The sequence below is a fragment of the Symphalangus syndactylus genome, chromosome 10 (genome assembly GCF_028878055.3).
Source record: "Symphalangus syndactylus isolate Jambi chromosome 10, NHGRI_mSymSyn1-v2.1_pri, whole genome shotgun sequence".
NCBI lineage: Eukaryota > Metazoa > Chordata > Mammalia > Primates > Hylobatidae > Symphalangus > Symphalangus syndactylus.
In genome coordinates, this window is record NC_072432.2 from 101,910,529 (window position 1) to 101,934,932 (window position 24,404).

At 42.3% G+C, this 24,404-nt stretch overlaps 1 protein-coding gene, 1 non-coding gene and 1 pseudogene across 4 annotated transcripts in view; all 3 read left to right on the forward strand.

The window, feature by feature from the left end:
* The window catches only part of STAG1 (STAG1 cohesin complex component), a 424,583-nt gene that overhangs the window by 15,699 nt on the left and 384,480 nt on the right, over positions 1-24,404 (forward strand). The gene's annotated exons all lie outside the window — the stretch shown is intronic.
* LOC129491269 (dnaJ homolog subfamily C member 8-like) lies at positions 1,181-5,527 on the forward strand (annotated as a pseudogene).
* On the forward strand, positions 15,318-15,422 carry LOC129492382 (U6 spliceosomal RNA). Its single transcript, XR_008660842.1, has one exon. It is a non-coding gene; the product is annotated as a U6 spliceosomal RNA (small nuclear RNA).

Below are 24,404 nucleotides of genomic sequence, written 5' to 3' on the forward strand. Positions count from 1 at the left end.
ATTAATTTATTTTTTGAGACAAAGTCTCACTGTGTCACCTAGGCTGGAGTGCAGTGGCACTATCTCGGCTCACTGCAACCTTCACCTCCTGGGTTCCAGTGATTCTCTTGCCTCAGCCACCTGAGTAGCTGGGATTACCGGTGCACACCACCATGCCTGGCTAATTTTTTTTTTTTTTTTTTGAGACGGAGTCTCGCTCTGTCGCCCAGGCTGGAGTGCAGTGGTGCAATCTCGGCTCACTGCAAGCTCCGCCTCCTGGGTTCACGCCATTCCCCTGCCTCAGCCTCTCTGAGTAGCTGGGACTACAGGCGCCCGCCACCACGCCCGGCTAATTTTTTGTATTTTTAGTAGAGACGGGGTTTCACTGTGGTCTCGATCTCCTGACCTTGTGATCCGCCCGCCTCGGCCTACCAAAGTGCTGGGATTACAAGTGTGAGCCACCGTGCCTGGCCACGCCCGGCTAATTTTTGTATTTTTAGTAGAGACGGGGTTTCACCATGTTAGTCAGGCTGGTCTGGAACCCCTGACCTTGAGATCTGCCCGCCTCGGCCTCCCAAAGTGCTGAGATTACAGGCGTGAGCCATCACGCTGGGCCAATTTTTGCATTTTTAGTAGAGACGGGTTTCGCCATATTGGCCAGACTGGTCTCAACCTCCTGAACTTATGTGATCGTCCCGCCTTGACCTTCCAAAGTGTTGGGATTACAGGCATGAGCCATCATGCCAGGCCTTATTCTATTTTTTAAAGTGCTCATTTATTGTCTGTTTCTTCCCTCTAGAATGTTAGCTCTGTGATGAGAGACCTTATCCGCCTCCTTTATACTGCTATCTAGAATAGATTCTGACACAGGGCTAACAAATATTTGTTGAATATAGTAAGCGGTATCATTAACTGAAAGCCAGGAAGCAAGAGGTAGTATGGTGAAAAAGGCAGACTAGGTAGAAGTTGAAAAAGTGAACATAAAATGCAAAGGCAAGGCCTGGCATGATGGCTCATGCCTGTAATCCCAACACTTTGGGAGGTCGAGGCGGGAGGATCACATGAGTTCAGGAGTTTGAGACCAGTCTGGCCAGTATGGCGAAACCCGTCTCTACTAAAAATGCAAAAATTGGCCTGGCGTGATGGCTCACGCCTGTAATCCCAGCACTTTGGGAGGCCTTGGCGGGTGGATCACGAGGTCAGGAGTTCGAGACCAGCCTGGCCAACATAGTGAAACCCCGTCTCTACTTAAGAATACAAAAAATTAGCTGTGGGGATCACTTGGTGGCTGGGCTGGGGAAATGGCGGCTTCAGGAGAGAGCAGGACTTCGGGTGGCGGAGGCAGCATCGAGGCAGCATTTATGACCTTCTACGGTGAGGTGAAACAAATAGAGAAGAGAGACTTGGTTCTAACATCAAAAAATCAGATTGAAAGACTGACCCGTCTTGGTTCCTCTTACTTCAGTTTCAACCCATTTGAGGTTCTTCAGATCCTGAAGTTACAGATGAAGAAATAAAAAAGAGGTTTTGGCAGTTATCCATCTTGGTGCATCCTGACAAAAATCAAGATGATGCTGACAGAGCACAAAAGGCTTTTGAGGCTGTGGACACAGCTTGCAAGTTGCTACTAGATCAGAAGCAAAAGAAGAGGACCCTGGATGTAATTCAGGCAGGAAAAGAATACGTGGAACACACTGTGAAAGAGCAAAAAAAACAAAGAAGGAAGGAAAACCTACAATTGTAGAGGAGGGTGATCCTGAGCTGTTCAAACAAGCTGTATATAAACAGACAGTGAAACTCTTTGCTGAGCTGGAAATTAAAAGGAAAGAGAGAGAAGCCAAAGAGATACACGAAAGGAAACGACAAAGGGAAGAAGAGATTGAAGTTCAAGAAAAAGCCAAACGGGAAAGAGAGTGGCAGAAAAACTTTGAGGAAAGTCGAGATGGTCGTGTGGACAGCTGGCGAAACTTCCAAGCCAATACAAAGTGGAAGAAAGAGAAGAAATATCGGACCTTCCTGAGACCACCGAAAGTAAAAATGGAGCAGCATGAATGACCACCCGGGGTCACAGGCACAGAACCCTCCCCCTGCTATCTCCCTTCCTGCTTCGAAGGACTCATTTTTTCCTCCCACTTCCACCCCAGCATACAGTAGTATTTGCTTTTTAGTCCATTTTTTTCAATACAATTTAATATCAATCAGAGTAATTCTTTTGTACATTGAAATGAGGGGCTTGGTTTAAAAAAAGACCTTCCCCTCTCCCTGCCCCTAGAACAACTAGGATTAGAAGGTGCCACCATTGATGCTGCCTTCTCTTCCCACAGCCTGTAACTCAGTGTTTTGTACTTCACTGAATCGTGATGGTTAGAAACTTTGTGGATAGTTTGTGGAACTCATCCAATTAAACATATTGCTTAAAATGGTGTTGCTGTGACTTCATAGACAAGCCTGGAAGGGGCATCTTAGGAAGCCCCTTCGCTTCAGTTGCTCGCTTCTGGGTGTGCTCCTTTCAAAGGCCCAGATGAAACAGGGAACACTTGTGGACACACAGAGTGGCATCTGATGCCCTGTGGTGTTTGGCATGTGTCCCCCGTCTACTGACCAATCAGCATGGCATGAGGCCTACGCCACCCAAACCTTTCACTTTCCAAAGAGCTAGCCATCCTCCACCCAGTACCATGTCCTAGCTTGTCTACATTTGTTAGTGGTAATATTCTTTATGTATAATAAATTTTTATACCTCCCGCCACCCCCCAAAAAAATTAGCTGGGTGTGGTGGCAGGCGCCTATAATTCCAGCTACTCAGGAGGCTGAGGCAGGGGAATCTCTTGAACCCAGGAGGTGGAGGTTGCAGGTAGCAGAAATTGCGCCATTGCACTCCAGCCTGGAAGACAAAAGTGAAACTCTGTCTCAAACTAAAAAATAAAAAAACGCAAAAATTAGCTGGGTGTGGTGGCATATGCCTGTAATCCCAGCTACTTTTGGTGGCTGAGGCATGAGAATCACTTGAACCCAGGAGGCGGAGGTTCCAGTGAGCTGAGATCATGCCAGTGCACTCTAGCCTGGGACACAAAGTGAGACCCTGTGTCAAAAAAGGAAAGAAAAAAAAAGTGCAGAGGCAAGGCTGGGCACAGTGGCTCATGCCTGTAATCCCACCACTTCGGGAGGCCAAGACAGGAGGATTGCCTAGGCTCATGAGTTTGAGACCAGACTGGACATCATAGCAAGACCCTGTCTCTACAGAAAATGCAAAAATTAGCTGGGCATGATGTTGGCCACCTGTAGTCCTAGCTACTCAGGAGGCTGAGGTGGGAGGATGGCTTGAACCCGGGAGGTCAAGGTTGTAAGGTTGTAGTGAGCCGAGGTCGCACCACTGCACTCCAGCCTGGGCAACAAGAGCGGAAGTCCGTCTCAAAAAAAAAAAAAAAAAGGGAGTTGGGGAGGGAGAGACAGGGTAGGAAGGAAGATAGGGATAGGATAGGAAGGAAGATAGGGATAGGGTAGGAAGGAAGAAGGGAAGTTAGCTGCCCCACCATGGAAACTGGAATTGGAGAGTGCAATAATAATTGAGGGGAGTTTGGTTCCTAGGTTAGTGTCAAGAGTTCTGACCAGAAACCGTGCAGGCCTGGTGGAGAGGACGAGTTCACCGTGTTTAGATTCCACATGTAAGTGAGATCACGAGGTATTTGCCTGGCTTATTTCACTTAACATAATGTCCAGGTTTTTCCACATTGTCACGAATGGCAGGATATCCTTCAGTTAAGATGCAGCAAATATTTTGTGAGTACTTATTACATGTGTGGCAGTGGTATACAAAATTGATAAATATGTAGGTTCTTCTCTTAAAAGCCTTCTATTCTGTTGAGAGAGATTAAAAACAAAACCCCTAAAGCAACAAAACAAACCAACATGGTTAATGAAATGTGGGTGGGAGGATGTGGGAAGCATAAAAAATACAAAAGTAAAAGGAGATGCCCTTCTCCCTATCAGTGTGCCCCCTCCTGCCCCGCATAACAATAAATCCTTTTTATGTGTCAGGAAATGACAAACATAGGTCAGAAGAGTTTTTCAGGGGAGTCCCTTTATTTTCTAATCAAGATAACATGAATAGTTAAATATTACCTGTACTGTTTTTTGGCTCTCTGGCAAGATTTCTCTTCATAATTGTTAAATTGGTTTAAAGGTCCAGGTGGTAGTTTGAGACACTACTGTCTGCCTCCTCAATCTTAGGCAGAAAAGAAATGTTTTATACATAGTCAAGCATGAGTTTGCCATGATTCTCTCCTTTGAGGTACCTGCCTCTGTCTTTTATCATGAAGCTTAGTTGACCATGATTGTATCGGGTTACAATTTTTCCTGTCTTATTTAGGGCACTGAGAGATAGTCAGCCCCTATTCTTAAGCAGAGACAGTACAAACTAGCAAGTGTGCAGAAATTCCTTTTTTTTTTTTTTTTTTGTGACGGAGTCTCTCGCACTGTCGCCCAGGCTGGAGTGCAGTGGCACAATCTTGGCTTACTGCAAGCTCCGCCTCCCGGGTTCATGCTGTTCTCCTGCCTCAGCCTCCTGAGTAGCTGGGACTACAGGCGCCCACCACCACACCCTGCTAATTTTTTGTATTTTTAGTAAAGACAGGGTTTCACCGTGTTAGCCAGGATGGTCTTGATCTCCTGACCTCGTGATCCGCCCGCTTTGGCCTGAAGCGCTGGGATTACAGGCGTGAGCCACCGTGCCCGGCCTGCATGTGTGCAGAAATTCTTATAGTGCCAAGGTATAAAAGTTGAAGAACATTTTAGACTGTGTTCTATTTTGTTCTTATAGCCTAAATTAACTTTTGGGAAAACAATGCCTTAGTTTATGCCATGTGCTGCTAGTTACAGTTAAAAATCTCATGTGTTCACAGATGGAGCACTGTCGCATGACAGATGGCTAAGAAAGCTATTGTCCATTGTCTGGGAGAGTTCCTGGTGCCGGAATCACACTGTATCAAATTCTAATTGCATGTTTCTGTCTATGTAAACTTGGGCAGCTTCTTTAACCTTTCTAAGTCTCAGTTTTCTCATCTGTAAAATGGGAATAATAATAATAAAAGTATTCCACTGTTGTGGGCTGCACAACAGTGCAAATACAAAAGTAAAAGGAGATGCCCTTCTCCCTGTCAGTGTGCGTTAAAAAGTTAGCCTTTGGCCAGGCGCGGTAGCTCATGCCTGTAATCCCAGCACTTTGGGACGCTGAGGTGGGTGGATCATTTGAGCTCAGAAGTTTGTGACCAGTCTGGGCAACATAGCGAAACCCTGTCTCTACAAAAAAATACAAAAATTAGCCGGGCATGGTGGCTCGCATCTGTAGTCCCAGCTACTCTGGAGGCTGAGGTGGAAGGATTGCTTCAGCCCAGAAGGCAGAGGTTGCAGTGAGCTAAGATCATGCCGCTGCACTCCAGCCTGGGTGACAGAGTAAGACTGTCTCAAAAAAAAGAAAAAAAAAAAGTTCGGTTTTAACCACTAGACTATATTGTGTTGTGCATAGATCCAAAGATCATTAATCTTAAAGTCGTAATCTAAGTAAATGGTGAGGTTACTTTCTGTAAGCAAAGAATTTTAGTTAATTGGTTCTCATCAGCAGGTAGGGCTAGCAATAGATTAAAACTTTATTAATGAGGCTGAGCGCGGTGGCTCAAGCCTGTAATCCCAGCAGTTTGGGAGGTCGAGGTGGGTGGCTCACGAGGTCAGGAGTTTGAGACCAGCGTGGCCAAGATGGTAAAACCCCGTCTCTACTAAAAATACAAAAATTAGCCTGGTGCAGTGGCGGGCACCTGTAATCCCAGCTACTTGAGAGGCTGAGGCAGGCGAATCGCTTGAAACTGGGAGGTAGAGGTTGCAGTGAGCCGAGATTGCGCTGCTGCACTCTAGCCTGGGTGACAGAGCAAGACTCTGTTTCAAAAACAAAAAATTTATTAATGAGAATGGTCAGATGATAAGGTACTTTGATTAATTGAGAGATGAAGGTTATCACCAGCGTGTTCTGCTTATTAGTAAACATATTTCAAAAATTAGGCTCCTTTTCTTTCTTTAGAAAAGTGCTGCATCCTGGAAAGACATTGTAATGCTTCTTTGGTAGTTGATAATTTTTGATGGCTTTATCAGGATTATTTATGAATCTTAGCTTTTTCTTTATTTTTCTGCACACAGAAGGTTAGGCATGAAACCAAGAACAAAGTTGGAAAGTTACCTCTAGACAAAATAAGATGATGGCTTACTACTTTTTCCTCCCATTGGGATGCAGACAACAAAATTGTGACTAAGAGGTGTTTTTTTGTTGTTGTTTTTTTAGTTGTGGATAAAAGATTTGATTTTATAGATACAAAGGCAGCATGGTGTAGAAGAACAAAAACTAGTGTAGGGCCAGAGATCTGAATTTTAATTATAACTCCACCAACTAACTAACTGTGTTGTCTTTGATTGATTACTTCTCTGGGCCTCAGTTTCTTCATCTCTAAAATTAATGTCTTTGGCCAGATAGCTGGTTTCCAAGATTTCCTGTAATTTTTTTAGTCCCTGTTGAAATAATCATGAAGTTAAGTCTTTATCAGGTAATGCAGTTTTTGATTTGAAAGTCATTAGTTTTGAAGACCTAGGTGTGACATTTTGCCTCTACACCTCCCGTCTGTTTATTGGAATAATTTATGCTTTCCACTAGCTGATAAGCGTACAGGCCAAATAAAATGTTGATATTTAGATAGCACTTATAGTTTCTGGTGCCAGGTGTGGGCATGTGTTTGCTACATACTTGATGAAAAAGAGGTTAGCAAGTGTTTTCATGTAATTTTGCTCGTTGAGTCATTCATCAAGCATTCGTTGAACATTTACAGTGAGCCATATAGTGTGGTTATAAAGACATTGAAGCACAGTTCTTGTTTTCCCGAAGTACACAAGGGGGGCATATGAAGACTCAGAACTTAGGTAGTACCTTCTTCAGAAATCTTTACTTGATAGGCTTATTGCTCCTCTCTTTCTCCCATCCAGGGTTGATCTAAGTGTTCTCTCTGCCTTTGTATTTTAGTGGCACACAGTGCCGGGGCTGCCATGAATGGTTGTAGAATTGGTACCCTGCCTAAAGATACTTGGCCAAAGTGGTAGGGGAAGGCTGAAATCCAGATTTTATTCTGCTTGACAAATTCTATTTGCTTTTTCCACCTTTTTCTAGTTTACCTGCCCAGAGGAGAGTGCTTTTTCTAATTCTTACAAAAGAAGCTGTGTATTCCAGCAAATATCCACCCTTTGCATTACTGTACCATAAACATTCTGTATTGTTTTTTTTTTTTGTAGTCAAGTTTTGTAGTGGGTAATGAATGCTTTGAGGTGGTTTGTTGAAGTGAGCAAATGCTTCCTGAAGGAGATGAATTCTTTTTTTTTTTTTTAAGACGGAGTCTGGCTCTGCCGCCCAGGCTGGAGTGCAGTGGCGCCATCTCCGCTCACTGCAAGCTCCGCCTCCCGGGTTCACGCCATTCTCCAGCCTCAGCCTCCCGAGTAGCTGGGACTACAGGCGCCCGCCACCAAGCCCGGCTAATTTTTTGTATTTTTAGTAGAGACGAGGTTTCACCATATTAGCCAGGATGGTCTCAATCTCCTGACCTCATGATCCACCCGCCTCGGCCTCCCAAATTGCTGGGATTACAGATGTGAGCCACCGCGCCCGGCCAGGAGATGAATTCTTACGTGAGTTTTGAAAGAGAAGTGAAAGCCAGACGAGGGTAGATGTTGGAGATCAGAATGACATTCCAGGTGAAGGAACAGTGTATATATGCGAACGGACAGAGCTGTGGTATATAGCCCAGTGGTTCTTAAAGTGTGGTCCTAGCACCAGTGGTGTCAGCATTACTTAGAAACTTGTTAGACATGCAGATTCTTGGCCTTCACCATAGGCCTGCCAACTCAGAAATTCTGGGGATGAGCAATCTGTGTTTTTACAGGTCCTTCAGGTGATTCTGATGTAGGCTGAAGTTTAAGAATCACTGCTATAGCCCACCTCTTCAGGAAGTGTTACTTGATTGTGTTTGGAGCATGCGGTGACTAGGGAAGAGTGATTAAAATACAGAGCTGTAAGCCATGAGCAGAGTGAAGTGCCAAAGGAAAGTGTTTGAACTTTGTCCTTAGGCCAGTGGCTGCACCTTAGAATTACCTGAGAGCTTTAAAACTATAGCAGTGTCTGGGATTTGTCCCAGACCAGCTGAACCCAAATCTGAGTTTCTGATGCACGGTGAGAATTGTGAACTATATATAGACAGGACTTGGTTCTGATTATAATAGTGTACATATTTATTGAAAATGTATCAAACGTGGTGTCAAGTAGCTTACATGCGTAATAATTAAACAACACAGCAGTTTTATGTAGGTATTATTCCTATTTCACAGGCAAGGTAGAAAGGTTAAGTACCTTTTCCCAATGTTACATAGCTGGAAAGTGGTTGAGTTCAGGTTTTTGTGACTCTAAAGTCCAATATCTTAAGCAATTAAAACAAAAAACCGTGGGTTTGTGAATTTGGATGGCAAAATAATGACATCTTTATTTTTACTAACCTATAACTGAAATTTAGCAGTTCCTTCAATTTCAGATGTTGACAACAAATCACAGTTGTGTTAGCAATGCTTATTTTGTCACCAACAGAAATTAGAAATATTTTCATATTAAATTACAGATGGTTAGTTGGGTGTGGTGGTGTGGGCCTGTAGTCTCAGCTACTTGAGAGGTTGTGGTGGGAGGATTGCCTGAGCCCAGGAACTTGAGGTTGCAGTGACAGAGGGCCTGGGTGACAGAGGGCGACTCTGTCTCTTAACCAGAATTAGCCGGGCGTAGTGGCACGTGTCTGTAGTCCCAGCTACTCAGGAGGGCAAGGCAGGAGAATTGCTTGAACCTGGGAGGTGGAGGTTGCAGTGAGCTGAGATCATGCTACTGCACTCAGCCCAGGCAACAGAGCGAGACTGTGTCTCAAAAAAAAAAAAAAAAAAATGCCTGGCCTGGTGGCTCATGCCTGTAATCTCAGCACTTTGGGAGGGCGAGGTGGGTGGATCACTTGAGGCCAGGAGTTCAAGACTAGCCTGGCCAACATAGCAAAATCCTGTCTCTACTAAAAATGTTAATACAAAATTAGCTGGGTGTGAAGGCACATGTCTGTAATCCCAGCTACTCAAGAGGCTGAGGCAGGAGAATCATTTGAAACTGGGAAGTGGAGGTTTCAGTGAGCCGAGATCATGCCATTGTACTCCAGCTTGGGTGACAGCACGCTCTGTCTCAAAAAAAAAAAAAAGGAAACTACAGATGTTGTAGATATTCCGGAGTACAATTTCAGTACTTCAAAATTAAGGTAATTGTTAGACTAACCTCTAGATCTTATTTACTGTGTTAAAGAATCATATTACAATATTTTAAGTTGCTTTTTTTAATACATTGATAATTGTATTTGAATATAAGTAATTCTCTTATAAGCATGGTACCATTCACAAAGAGGAAGAGTTTAGTGGATAGCTTGATGTAGGGTAGACAGGAAAGTTTAAATTCATAAATCCCTTTGGGCTGAGCGTGGTGGCTCACTCTTGTAATCCCAACACTTTGGGAGGCTGAGGCTGGCAGATCACTTGACCTCAGGAGTTCAAGACCAGCCTGGGCAACATGGTGAAACCCTGACTCAAAAAAACAAAAACATAAACAAAAAAACCACACACACGCAAATTAGCTAGGCATGATGGCATGCATCTGTGGTCCCAGCCACTCTGGAAGCTGAGTCAGGAGAATCCCTTGAGCCAGGGAGGCGGAGGCTGCAGTGAGCCAAGATCGTGCCTTTCACTCTCGCCTGGGCGATAGGAGTGAAATCCTGTCTCAAAAAAAAAAAAAAAAAAAAAAAAATCTTTACAGAAGAGACAGTCTCTCTTCCCCAGCCCTCCTTTATTTGTTTTGTTTTGTTAAATAGAAATGAAACCTAAGTTCTTTGTTGTTACATGTCAAAGTAGATTAAAAAACACTTAGGTTTAGGAGTGCTTTTTACTAAGCACTTCCTAATAAATTAGGGAAGAGGATTATATGCATTATCTCATCAGGCATTTTAACTATGCTGCAGTTTGATATAGTGCTGTTTAATGTAACTTTCTGCAGTGATAGAAATTTTTTTATTTGTGCTATCCAGTATGGTAGTTGTTAACCACAATGATGCAGAAAGAGAAAGTAATACAGTAATAGTTAACAGGAACATAATAACATTATATAATAATAGTTAACAGTGTGTCTTAGATGCCAGCTACTGTTCTTAACGTATTGTATATATTGACTCATGTAATCCTTAGAATAGCCCCATGTGGTGGGTAGGGCTAAGTCTCTTTACAGATGAAAAAACTGAGGCACAGAGAAGTTAATTGGTTATATAGCTAGTAATTAGAAGATCTGGGATTCAGACTCTGGCAATCTGGCTTCCTTTATGCCCCCTTTATACTTCTTTATCATTTTCCCCATACCCACAAATGCATTTACATGCTGCTTTCAGAAACAAGACATTAAAAGGAATTTAAGATAAATAATTTTGTTCTAATTATTAACTAAAAGTATTGTGGTACTTTATGGTTTATTTCCCCTTCGTTACTTGATTCTAATCATGGACTCAATTTACTATTTAGTGTAAGTAAACTTGTATTCAGTGTGGTGTTTTTTTGTTTTTGATTTTTTTTTTTTGAAATGGGCTTTCGCTCTTGTTGCCCAGGCTGGAGTGCAATGGCGCAATCTCGGCTCGCTGCAACCTCCGCCTCCCGGGTTCAAGCAGCTCCCCTGTCCCAGCCTCCCGAGTAGCTGGGATTACAGCCGCCCACCACCACACCTGGCTAATTTTTTGTATTTTTAGTAGAGATGGCGTTTCACCATGTTGGCCAGGCTGGTCTCAAACTCTTGAACTCAGGTGATCTATCCCAAAGTGCTAGGATTACAGGCATGAGCCACCGCGCCCAGCCATGGTGGTTATTTTTAAATAACCAACACCGACATTGTTAATAATCTAGATGTTTTTCCTCCCAATGGTTAAAGTTAGGTTCTAAAATTTAATAATAATGATTATTTTCCTTACTGAAACAAATTAAAGTGTAATTCTGAGGTCATTTTGTGATGAGTTGGCTTTGGTTAATGGATATTTCGCTTTCCCTAGAGAACATATTTGAATACCTAACCTGTTACACCTAGCATGTTGTGTTCCTAGAGACCCAAAAGGGGGAAAGTATCTCTCAGAGTTCCATCCTTAACTATATTCAGGCCAACCTGGTGATAGATTAAAGGGGTGAGAGAACTGTCATTTCTCAAGTATCTGTTATAGGCATTATTTTTGGTGCTTTAAATACATAGCCATCATTTATTGAATACAAGCTTTTTATTAAGCCTTTCAAGTGCTTTAGATTCATTACATGCCATTTACTTCACTTATAACCCTTCAGAGAACATGGCAAAGATGTTTTTACAGATGAGGGCTTCGTTAGGTTCTTTTTCTTCTCTCTCCTCCCCTCCCCTTCACTTCAAGGGGAAATGATCATAAACATGGATGGGGAATGAGATTAGGGTGGTGCTGGGATTATCACTGCTGCCAAGCTCACCTGTTACTTAAGGCTGTCCAAGTTACACATTTTTCATTTCATTTATGTACTGGAAAAGAAGGCAGACAGGGTATTTATTCTTATGTGAGAGACAGTATCATGTAAACAAAATAATCATATATTATGATAAGTACTGTCTGTGAAGGGAATAAATGAGGTGTTACGATGGGTAATAATGAGGTACTTAACATTAAAAAAGGCCAGGAAAGGCATCTCTGAGGGTGTGAAATTTAAGCTGAGGATGTGTACAGAACCTGGGCAAGAATAGTCCAGATACAGGGAAGAGCAAGGATAAATCTCTTTAGCAGAAATGGCTCTAGGAATTCAGAGAAGGCCATAGTGACTGGAGGGAACATAATGCAGGAAGAGTACATGGCGTTGCATGAGGTTAGAGAGGTAAGCAGAGTCTGGATTATGTAGGGTGTATTTGGGATAGTTAGGACTCATAGATTTTATTATAAGTGAAATGAGAAGCTGTTAAGAGAGTTTTAAGAAGAGAAATGTTTAAAAAACATTCTTCTAGGACGGGTGCAGTGGCTCATACCTGTAATCGCAGCACTTTTGGAGGCCAAGAGAGATTGATTGCTTGAGGCCAGGACTTTGAGACCAGCCTGGTCAACATGGCAAAACCCCATCTTTACTAAAAATACAAAAATTAGCTAGGCAAGATGGTGCACGCCTGTGATCCCTGCTACTTGGGAGACTGAGGCAGGAGAGTCACTTGAACCTGGGAGGCAGAGGTTGTGGTGAGCCGAGATTGTACTGCTACACTCCAGCCCAGGTGACAGAACAAGACTCTGTCTCAAAACAAAACACATTCTTCTAGCTTAGTGGTTCTCAACTGAGGGCGATTTTGCTTCCCAGGGGACATTTGTCAATGTCTAGATTTTTGGTTGTCACAACTGGGAATAATGGTTTATGCTGCTGGCATCAGTGGATAGAAACCTAGGGATTATGGTGTATGCTACTGGCATCAGTGGATAGAGACCTGGGGATGATGGTGTATGCTACTGGCATCAGTGGATAGAGATCAGGGATGCTGCTAAACCTTCTATAATGCACAGAGCAGTAAACAACTATTGGCCCAAAATGTCACTAGTGGTAAGGTTGAGAACCCTTGCTTTTGCTATTGTGTGAATATTGGAGTGGTGGGTGGGGTGCAGGGAATGCAAAAGGGAGGGGTAGGTTGTTACAGTGTACAGGTGACAGATACAGTGCCTTGGACAATGGTTGTAATAGAGATAATACTGAGAAGTGTTCTTATTCTGTATGTGTATTGGAGTTAAGAGTAGATAAGTGAGGAAAGGGATAAGTCAAGGATGATCTCCAGGTTTCTAACTAATAATTGAGTGATTTGTGATACAGTCCTAAAGTAGGGAAGACTGGGAATGAAGTGTTCTGATTTTTAAAATTTTATTTCATTGAATTTGAGTTGCTATTAATAGAAGACACAACACTATTTTAGGGTACAATAGGAAGGAAACGGTAACCTCATGCTGTCTATACTTGGTCACACCAGCCACTCATTGCTTTGAAATCTTTTCTATTCTCAGGGATATGGCAGTTTCTTCTACCTTTATTTGTATTGCGTGGCATATCATAGGCTGTCCTTTTGCATGTGTCTCAGTAACAAAACATAATACAGCTTCATCTACTTGTAGCTGTTCTCATTTCCCATAAGTCATCACTTTACTGTTGCTTTGCAAGAAAACATAGAATTGGCGTTATTACCTAGCAATAATTAATACTTAACTTGCTAATACAGATTTTTTTGTGCCTTTCTGCATACTTAATAACTTTTCAGTGCCAAATTGTAGAGTAGTATTTTGAAAGCAGTTAAACACAACATTCATGGAACCAGCAATGTAAATAGCTCAACTGATGATCATTGGTCAAGCTAGTCAGATTTTAGAAATAGGAAATAATTCTTTTGTCAGAAGACCTTATTTTAAACACACACACACACACCCCTATAATTTTGTTTTCTAGTTCTTGCCTATTGAAGAGTGGTAATATTGATGTATAGAGTGACTCATTTGCTTAGGGTAAGATTTTTGGTAAAGGTTTACTAAGAAATTTAGAAGCTTCCTTAGTTGATTTAAAATAGGGGAAAAAATATCATTAGATTTACACAGAAATGTTGAACATCTAGATTTGCAATTATAATACTTTTAAGTATTAGACTATTTCCATTTGGAACTTTTCTAGTTCACTTTAAAAAGACAATTTGAATTGTCAGGCAGGAGCATTTCATTTTCTAAAATAAGAAATGATACTTTGCTATGGAAGACCTTTTCATGATTTTTTACATATGTTTAATGTTTTTTTTTTTTTGAACAGACATTCACAGTCTCTTTTCAGCTTTATAGAGCTCTCTAGTATTACTGTTTTGTCCCAATGTATCATCCCCTCCTGCCTTTATTTTCTTAACTAGCTGAGAACCTTATTTACCTCTCAAAATATGTTCATCTGCTTTGCATTTTTGTCTTTTCATTGCATTTGTCTAAAACCGAACCACATCACTTCATCTTTCTGACTTCTGTGTACCTGGCTCTGAGCTACTGAGCACAGCTGGAGAAAATAACAAACTTACAGACTGGAGCCACTAAGTATTCATGCTCTCCAATCTTAATTGAACCCTCAGCATTACCCAGTAATTTTCCTTTGTTCCTAGTTTTTTCTCATTCCTCATACAGTTACTTAAAAACTTGTAATCTCCTATAGCCCCCTTACTTTACCACTTCTCTTCTCTTTTTCAGTAGATGACCTAATCTGCTCACTGTGAAACTTGAATTTAATTATTATTTTATTTCTGGGAGATGTTGAAAAAGTTTGAAATGAGACCACATAGAGGTCACCTTAACATTTGTGATGCATGTTGCTTGGAGGCATACAGAAAACTAAAGTATAAATTTTAGGACAAAAACGGAAAGATGTATCTTTGTAGTAATTTTAGTGAGTCTACTATGAGGTAATTTTAGTACATCACTATTTTTCCCTTTTTTTTTCCTTTTTTTTTGGAGACAGGATCTTGCTCTGTTGCCCAGGCTGGAATGCAGTCACGGCTTACTGCAGCCTCAACCTCCTGAGCTCAGATGATCCTCCCACCTCAGCCTCCTAAGTAGCTGTTACCACAGGTGTGCACCACCATGCCTGGCTATTTTTTTGTATTTTTAGTAGAGATGGGGTCTCACCATGTTGCCTTGGCTGGTCTCAAACTTCGAAGCTCAAATGATCTGTTCTCCTCGGCCTCCCAAAGTGCTGGGATTACAGGCGTGAGCCACCACACCTAGCCCCATAGTGTAATTTTTTTTTTTTTTTTTTTTTTTGAGATGGAGTCTTGCTCTGTCACCCAGGCTGAAGTGCAGTGGCACAGTCTCGGCTCACTGCAAGCTCTGCCTCCTGGGTTCACGCCATTCTCCTGCCTCAGCCTCCCGAGTAGCTGGGACTATAGGTGCCCGCCACCACTCCTGGCTAATTTTTTGTATTTTTAGTAGAGATGGGGTTTCACCATGTTAGCCAGGATGGTCTTGATCTCCTGACCTCATGATCCGCCCGCCTCGGCCTCCCAAAGTGCTGGGATTAGAGGCGAGAGCCACCGTGCCCGGCCCCATAGTGTAATTCTTAATACCACTTTTATAATGGAACCAAATTATTTAACTTCACCCCTTCTGATCTGTAAGCAATTTATTTCATTTCTTTTGATAAATAATGTAAAAAGAGTGCTCACTTTGGCAGCACATACACTAAAATGGGAACCATATAGAGAAGATTAGCATGGCCTCTGTACTAAGAAAAAAAGAATGTAAAAAGAATATTAGATATTCAACAAGATTCTAAGATAAGGGGCTTCATTTTCATTTACATATAAAATTAAAATGATTTACTTAGTTCGAAATTGAACTATTTGATTCTGTTATACTGCCTTCAGTATATTTGTAAATCTTCTATTTCCCTTTTTTATCCAAATTCTGAGCGTTTCTCTTTATTGTGTCTTATCTTGATCTCTTGTCTGTAAGCTTATTATCTTTTTTGAAGACTTTCTCTGACTGCTTTATAAGACTGCAGAAAAATAATCATTGATTTTCCTGGCAGCTCAGGCTTTCTTGGTTTTATTTGGTTGACCTTTTAGACACTTCCAATGTCTAAGGAAGGAGCTGCTGGATTCGGAGATCAATGACTTAGATTCTAATCCAGATTAGTTAATTTATTAGCATCATGTGCTTCTGTAAATTACTTTTACCTCTCTGCATCACTTGTATTGGTAATAAATAGGTATGTCCGTGTCATCTCAGAGCATATTGGCTAGCAAATGAGCTAATGTAACAGTGCTCTGTAAATTATGAAATATGAATATAAGCGGTAGTTTTTTTTTTTTTTTGAGACAGAGTCTCGCTCTGTCACCGAGGCTGGAGTGCAGTGGCGCAATCTCGGCTCACGGCAAGCTCCGCCTCCCGGGTTCACGCCATTCTCCTGCCTCAGCCTCTCCGAGTAGCTGGAACTACAGGCGCCCGCTACCACGCCCGGCTAATTTTTTGTATTTTTAGTAGAGACGGGGTTTCACCGTGTTAGCCAGGATGGTCTCGATCTCCTGACCTTGTGATCCGCCCGCCTCGGCCTCCCAAAGTGCTGGGATTACAAGCGTGAGCCACTGCGCCTGGCCACATAAGCAGTAGTTTTTTTAGGGGGACATTTTGTACATCCACAGATTTCTTTTCTTTTTCTTTTTTTTTTTTTTTTTTGAGATGGAGTCTTGCTCTGTCACCGAGGCTGGAATACAATGGCACAATCTTGGCTCACTGCAACCTCCACCTCCTGAGTTCTAGCGATTCTCCTGCCTCAGCCTCCCCAGTAGCTGGGATTACAGGCGCCCACTATCATGCCCAGCTAATTTTTGTATTTTTAGTAGAGACAGAGTTTTGTCATGTTGGCCAGGCTGGACTTGAACTCCTGACCTCAGGTGATCCGCCTGCCTCGGCCTCCCAAAGTGCTGGTATTACAGGTGTGAGCCACCATGCTCAGCCCAAGTTGGTTCATTTTAGTTGTGACTGTTATTGAGCTCAGATAACTTGATAAATCTGTCTTCACTATAGCAGATCTGGGTCAGGACACGTTCTCCTGGGACTGTGTTGGAGACAAACTGCCAAATTTAATTTGTTTGAATACTCCTCACCATTGAGTTAATTTGGTTTCAGCTTGATATAATCATTTACAAGATCTGGGTTCTGCTTCCCATGCCACCTATTTTGGATTTTATGTATTTACTTTGTTCATTCCACACTGATGGTTTATCTTGTTTCGTTCTTCTTAATTTAATGCTCAGTGTTCAGTTCAGATTTTTTTTTTTTTGAAATGGAGTTTTGCTGTTGTTGCCCAGGCTGGAGTGCAATGGCACGATCTCAGCTTACCACAACCTCCGTCTCCCGAGTTCAAGCGATTCTCCTACTTCAGCCTTCCGAGTAGCTGGGATTACAAGCATGCAGTACCATGCCCAGCTAATTTTGTATTTTCACTAGAGATGGGTTTCTCCATGTTGTTCACGCTGGTCTCGAACTCCTGGCCTCAGGTGACCTGCCCACCTTGGCCTCCCAAAGTGCTGGGATTACAGGCGTGAGCCACCACTCCTGGCCCTCACTTCAGTTTTAAAAGAGCCACTTGTGGATTGGATTTATCCTTACAAAGTTGAGTGAGGTATATATTGCTTCTAGTGCATTCTTGCTTTTGCATCTAGGAAGAGTATGGATTTTGTAGTCCATCCTAGATTGCCCTGTCATGTATTTAGCTGAAACTTTGGAGCAAGTTTCTTTTTTGAGATCGATCCATCCATCCATCCATCCATCCATCCATCCATCCATCCATCCATCCACCTACCCACCCACCGACCCACCCACCAACCCATCCACCCATCCACCCACTTATCATCCCAGAGGCACTGTAGTGCTGCTGCTCCTTGCTTTTCTGTTTTTCCTTGACAGATACGTTGAGGTATAATTTACATAACGTAAAATTCTCCAATTTAAAGTGTACTATTCAGTGATTTTTAGTTAATTTGGAAAACTATGTAGTTTCAAAACTATGTATTCACTACCTAATTTCAGAATACTTCTATCACCCCCCAAAGAAGAAAATCTGTGCCCATTTGTAGTCGTTTCTCATTTTCTAATCTTAGGGTACTACTAATCTATTTTCTGTCTCCATAGATGTGCTTTTTTGGGATGTTTCATAAAATTGGAATCATTTATATGCTTTTTAATGTTTAGCTTTTATTTAGCAATGTTTTTGAGAATGATCCACGTTAAGGCATGTTTCAGTACTTTCTTGTATTTTGAAGAGTTCTTCATTTTATTAATTTGTTTACTTCATGGACATTTGAGTTTCAGACATTTGGCTGGTGTGAATAATGCTGTGAACATTGATTTACAAGTCTTGGTGTAGACATATGTTTCATTCCTCTTTGGCAGATACCTAGATTGGAATTGCTGGGTCATGTAGTAAATGTATGTTTAATATTTTAAGAAACTGCTAAATTGTTTTCCAAAATGGTTGTACTGTTTTGCTCCCTCCCCCCCTGCCTTTTTTTGTATTCGAGGTGGAGCCCTGCTTTGTCACCCAGGATAGAGTGCAGTGGCGTGATCTTGGCTCACTGCAACCTCCGTCTCCCAGGTTCAAGTGATTCTCTTGCATCAGCCTCCCGAGTAGCTGGGATTACAGGCCCCCACCACCACACTTGGCTAATTTTTTTGTATTCTTAGTAGAAACGGGGTTTCGCCACGTTGGCCAGGCTGGTCTCAAACTCCTGACCTCATGTGATCCACCCACCTTGGCCTTCCAAAGTGCTGGGATTACAGGCAGGAGCCACCACGCCTGGCCACCTCTATTTATCTGGATATTTAAGATAACTACTTGATTAGAATTCAGTATCACATGACATTAGCTGTTACCATAGAAGAAGAATCATAGCATCAAAGGATTCTATTCCAGCTAGTAAAAAATAATAAAATACAAGTATGTCACATGTAAAAATATAATGTTTAATGATTAAAACCTAGATTTCTACCAGGTGAGCGTGATTGCTTGAAAATTTCACTTAAAGACACTCCTTAGAACAGTGTATAAATTTATTACTTTATTAAAAAAACTTTTAATTATGGAAAATTTCATACAATACAGATGAAGACAAAATAGTTTAGTGCGTCCTCACATACTTTTTACCCAGCTTCAAAATTCACTCATCCAGTTTTGTTTCATCTATACTCATACCTAGACTCTTCTTCCCCATATCGTAAAGATAAATATATTCCCATTATCACATCTAAAGCCTTCCATAATAATTCTTTACTAAGAATTGGTTACTTTCGATTAGTAAGATACAGAAATAAAAATTTCAATTTCTTTTTACTGTAGTTTAAAAATGGAAATATTTTGGAGTGGTTTTTTTACAGTAAATACACGAGTCTGTGTGTGTATGTGTTTTAAAGAAATGTATCTCTTTAGGGATTTTAGTTTCTGTGCTTTCCTCACCTTCTATCAGAAACAAATTATAACAAAATTCTGAGGGCGTGGAGGCTGAGAGGATGTTTTCATTTGGTCCATTTACATGAGAATAAATAGCTTTAGAACATGGGATGAGGTCCAATTTGAATTCATTTTATTACTGCTTTAGAGGAATTATTTCTATCATTTGTATTAGAAATCCACTTGCTTTAAAATTAAATTCTAAGGCCAGGCGCGGTGGCTCACGCTTGTAATCCCAGCACTTTGGGAGGCCGAGGCGGGCGGATCACGAGGTCAGGAGATCGAGACCACGGTGAAACCCTGTCTCTACTAAAAAATACAAAAAATTAGGCGGGCGTGGTGGCGGGCGCCTGTAGTCCCAGCTACTCGGAGAGGCTGAGGCAGGAGAATGGTGTGAACACGGGAGGCGGAGCTTGTAGTGAGCCGAGATCGCACCACTGCACTTCAGCCTGGGTGACAGAGCAAGACTCCATCTCAAAAAAAAAAAAAAAAAAAAAAAAAAAATTCTAAATTTTACTTTCTATACGTGATTCCTTGTTTGGATTATGGATCTCACTGGATAGTCTGAGATCCGTCGTCTCTTCTCTGTGTTGTTTTCTGAAAACTACAATTTTTTTCCATATTAATTAATTTATTGAGACAATGTCGCTCTTGTTGCCCAGGCTGGAGTGCAATGGCACGATCTCCACTCACTACAGCCTCCGCCACCTGGGTTCAAGTGATTCTCCTGCCTTAGCCTCCCACGTAGCTGAGACTACAGGTGCCTGTCACCACACTCGGATAATTTTTGTATTTTTAGTAGAAATGGGATTCCGCCATTTTGGCCAGGCTGGTCTCAAACTCCTGGTCTCAAGTGATCCACCAGCCTCGGCCTCTCACAGTGCTGGGATTACAAGCATGAGCCACCACACCCGACCTCCGTATTATGTAGAATTGATTTCTCATTAGTAACAAAATGCTTTTAACACCAAAATCAATAACTGTTTATAGTAAATCTGGGCTTTGATTTTGTTCTATGTCTGATCTATGTAGGCAGCTCTGCTTTTTTGAGCCTCAGTCCACATATAAAATAGGGATATTATAATATCATAAGATAATGAGAAGGTTAAGTGTGTGTAGATTTCTCTTGGTGGTGGGAATAGGTGTTGAGGCAGGGTTAACAATACATTGTGGTTTTATGCAGTATGCATTTACAAAGAAGAACAAAGAGAAATAGGAGAACAGACAAAAACAATTAAGTGTTGCTATGTACACGTTGCTGTTATAAACCATTTATGTAAATTCCCATTTGATCCCTATGACAGTGATGGTGGTATATGTTGTTATTCTAAACCACAGTTTGTAACTGTGAAGTAATTTATAGAAGATATGTATTGTTATCCTCACTTCATATATGAGGAAACTAGGCTTGGAAAAATATAGTAATTTGCAGAAAGTCTTAAAATTAGTTAGTGCAGCTTTAATTGGAAAGTTTATGCTTTTTTCTACCACCGTGGTATACTTTCCACTGTGGGCAGTTGTCTTATCAGGGACGGAATGCAGTTGTTTTTGCTCTCCTTTTTTTTTTTTTTTTTTTGTTTGAGACGGAGTCTCACTCTGTCGCCCAGGCTGGAGTGCAGTGGCGTGATCTCGGCTCACTGCAGCCGCCGCCTGTAGGGTTCAGATAATTCTACTGTCTCAGCCTCCTGAGTAGCTGGCACTGCAGGCACCTGCCACCATGCCCGGCTAATTTTTGTATTTTTTTAGTAGAAGCGGGGTTTCACTATATGTTAGTCAGGCTGGTTTTGAACTCCTGACCTCAGGTGATCCACCCATCTCAGCCTCCCAAAGTACTGGGATTACAGGTGTGAGTCACTGCGCCCGCCATGACTTAAAGTGAGATGAACCATGAAAACTCAATTTATGTTTTTAATTTTTATTATTATTTTTTGAGATGAAGCCTCCCTCTGTCGCCCACACTGGAGTGCAGTGGCACCATTGTGGCTCATTGCAACCTCCACCTCCCAGGTTCAAGCGATTCTCTTGCTTCAGCCTGCTGAGTAGCTGGGACTACTGGCATGCACCACTACACCAGCTAATTTTTTTAATTTTTAGTAGAAACAGCATTTTGCCACGTTGGCCAGGCTGGTCTCGAACTCCTCACCTCAGGTGATCTGCGTGACTTGGCCTCCCAAAGTGGTGGGATTACAGGCATGAGCCACTGTGCCTGGCCATCATTTCATTTTATATATATGTTTTATACATACTTTTTAAAAAAAAAAAATTACAGTAGTTATAATGTCTGGTAGACTTTTTCCCATTTATTTGCCTTTTGTAAAAACGTTTTTCACAGTTCCCTTTTATTGTGAAATAAAACACATAAAGTTAATTAGATATAAATATACTGCTTAAGTTTTTTTTTTTTTTTTTGAAATAGAGTCTTGTTCTGTCACCAGGCTGGAGTGCAGTGGCGTGATCTTGGCTCGCTGCAACCTCTGCCTCCCGGTTTCAGGAAATTCTCCTGCCTCAGCCTCCTAAGTAGTTGGGACTACAGGTGTGTACCACCACGCCTGGCTAATTTTTTGTATTTTTAGTAGAGACATGGTTTCACCGTGTTAGCCAGGATGGTCTCCATGTCCAGACCTCATGATCTGCCTGCCTTGGCCTCCCAAAGTGCTGGGGTAACAGGCGTGAGCCACTGTGCCCGGCGTAAATAACTATTATAAACACAAACTAGCCCTGGTGCAGTGGCTCATACCTGTCATCCCAACACTTTGGGAGGCTGTGGCGAAAGGATTACTTGAGCCCTGGAGTTTGAGACTAGCATGAGTAACATAGCGAGACCTTGTCTCTATTTAAATAAAAAAAAAACGTTAAAAAACCCCACATACACAAATTTTATCTGGGTCAAGAACCAGAATGTCAGCACCACTGAACTCTCTTACTGTGTGCCCCTTTGTATTTCATACAGTACCCTCCCTTTCCTCTAAAAGAACAATTATCTTGACTTTTATTTTTTATATATATATATATATATATATATATTTTTTTTTTTTTTTTTTTTTTTTTTGAGATGGGGCTTGCTCCTTTGCACAGGCTGGAGTGCAGGGGCATAATCATGACTCACTGCAGCCTTGACCGCCCAGGTTCAAGTGATCTTGCCATCTCAGTCTCCCAGGTAGCTGAGAATATAGGTGTGTGCCACCATGCCCAGTTTATTTATTTATTTATTTTATTTTTGAGACGGAGTCTCGCTCTGTCACCCAGGCTGGAGTGCAGTGGCATGATCTTGGCTCACTGCAAGCTCCGCCTCCTGGGTTCACACCATTCTCCTGCCTCAGCCTCCCAAGTCGCTGGGACTACAGGCGCCCGCTACCACGCCCGGCTAATTTCTTGTATTTTTAGTAGAGACAGGGTTTCATCGTGTTAGGCAGGATGGTCTTGATCTCCTGACCTTGTGATCCGCCCGCCTTGGCCTCCCAAAGTGCTGGGATTACAGGTGTGAGCCACCACGCCTGGCCTAATTTTCTTATTTTTCGTAGAGACGAGGATACGTTGCCAGGATTCTCAAACTCCTAGGTTTAAACGATCCTCCAGCCTTGGTGACCCAAAGTGCTGAGATTACAAGTGTGAGCTACTGTGCTTGGCCAGTTCTCTTGTTCTTAAAAAATATTTTCACACCCTAAGTCTTTATTGCTAAATACTGTGGTTTGACGTTCCGTTTTTGAGCTTCACATAGATGAAATTACACTTTTTGGGGGAGTAGGGCCTTGCTTTGTTGCTCAGACTGGAGTGCAGGCTCTGTTTCTCAGGCTGGAGTGCAGTGATGCAATCATGGCTCTGGGCAGCCTCCACCTCCTGGGTTCAAGTGGTCCTTGCTGAGCATGAGCCGCCATGCCCTGCTAATTTTCAATTTTTTTTTGTTTTTTTTTTGAGACAGAGTCTTGCTCTGTCACCCAGGCTGGAGTGCAATGGCACGATCTTGGCTCACTGCAACCTCTGCCTCCTGGGTTCAAGTGATTCTCCCTGCCTCAGGCACCCGAGTAGCTGGGATTACAGGTGCCTGCCACCATGCCCAGCTAATTTTTGTATTTTTAATAGAGATGAGGTTTTGTCATGTCGGCTAGGCTGGTCTTAAATTCCTGACCTCAGGTAATCCGCCCACTGTGGCCTCCCAAAGCTCTGGGATTAAAGGCTTGAGCCACAGCGCCCAGCCAAGTTATAAATTTTTTGTAGAGATGGGATCTTGCTATGTTGCCCAGGCTGGTCTCTAACTCCTGGCCTCAAGTGATTCTCCTGCTGCGGTCTCCTAAAGTGTTGAGATTACAAATGCTAGTCACCGTGCTTCCCCACAGTGTATTTTTTTTTTTTGAGATGGAGTTTCGCTCTGTTTCCCAGGCTAGAGTGCAGTGGCATGATCTCGGCTCAGTGCAACCTCCGCTTCCCGAGTTCAAGCAATTCTTCTGCCTCAGCCTCCCTAGTAGCTGGGATTACAGGTATGCGCCACCACGCCCGGCCAATTGTTGCATTTTTAGTAGAGTTGGGATTTTACCACGTTGGTTAGACTGGTCTCTAACTCCTGACCTCAAGTGATTGTCCCGCCTTGGCCTCCCAAAGTGCTGGGATTACAGGAGTGAGCCGCCATGCCCGGCTGCACACTATTTTTTGTGTCTTGCCTCCTTGGCTCAGTATTGTTTGTGAGATTCATCCATGTTGTGGGACCCGTAGTTCATTTTTAGGAACGATATACTTGTGTGATTATGCCACATTTATCCATTCTATTCTTGATGGATGTTACATTATTTTTAGTTTGGGACCATTGTAAGTATTACTGCTGAGAACACTCTTGTGGTTTTGTTTTGTTTTGTTTTGAGACAGAGTTTTGCTTTTGTTGCCCTGCCTGGAGTGCAGTGGCGCAGTCTTGGCTCACTGCAACCTCTGCCTCCCGGGTTCAAGTGATTCTCCTGCCTCAGCCTCCTGAGTAGCTGGGATTACAGGCACCTGCCACTGTGCCCGGCTGATTTTTGTATTTTTAGTAGAGATGAGGTTTCGCCATGTTGGCCAGGCTGGTCTCAAACTCCTGACCTCAGGTGATCCACCCACCTCAGCCTCCCAGAGTGCTGGGATTACAGGCGTGAGCCACCGTGCCCGGCCTCATATGTGTTTTTTAATGCACATGTGAAGCCATTTCTATTGGATATGTATCTAAGATCGAAATCTCTTGGTCATAAGGTATGTTGTTAGTAGAAAAGGCCAAATTGTTTTCCAGAGTGGTTTTACTAAACTTTTCTTCCAACAGCAGCATGTGAGAATTC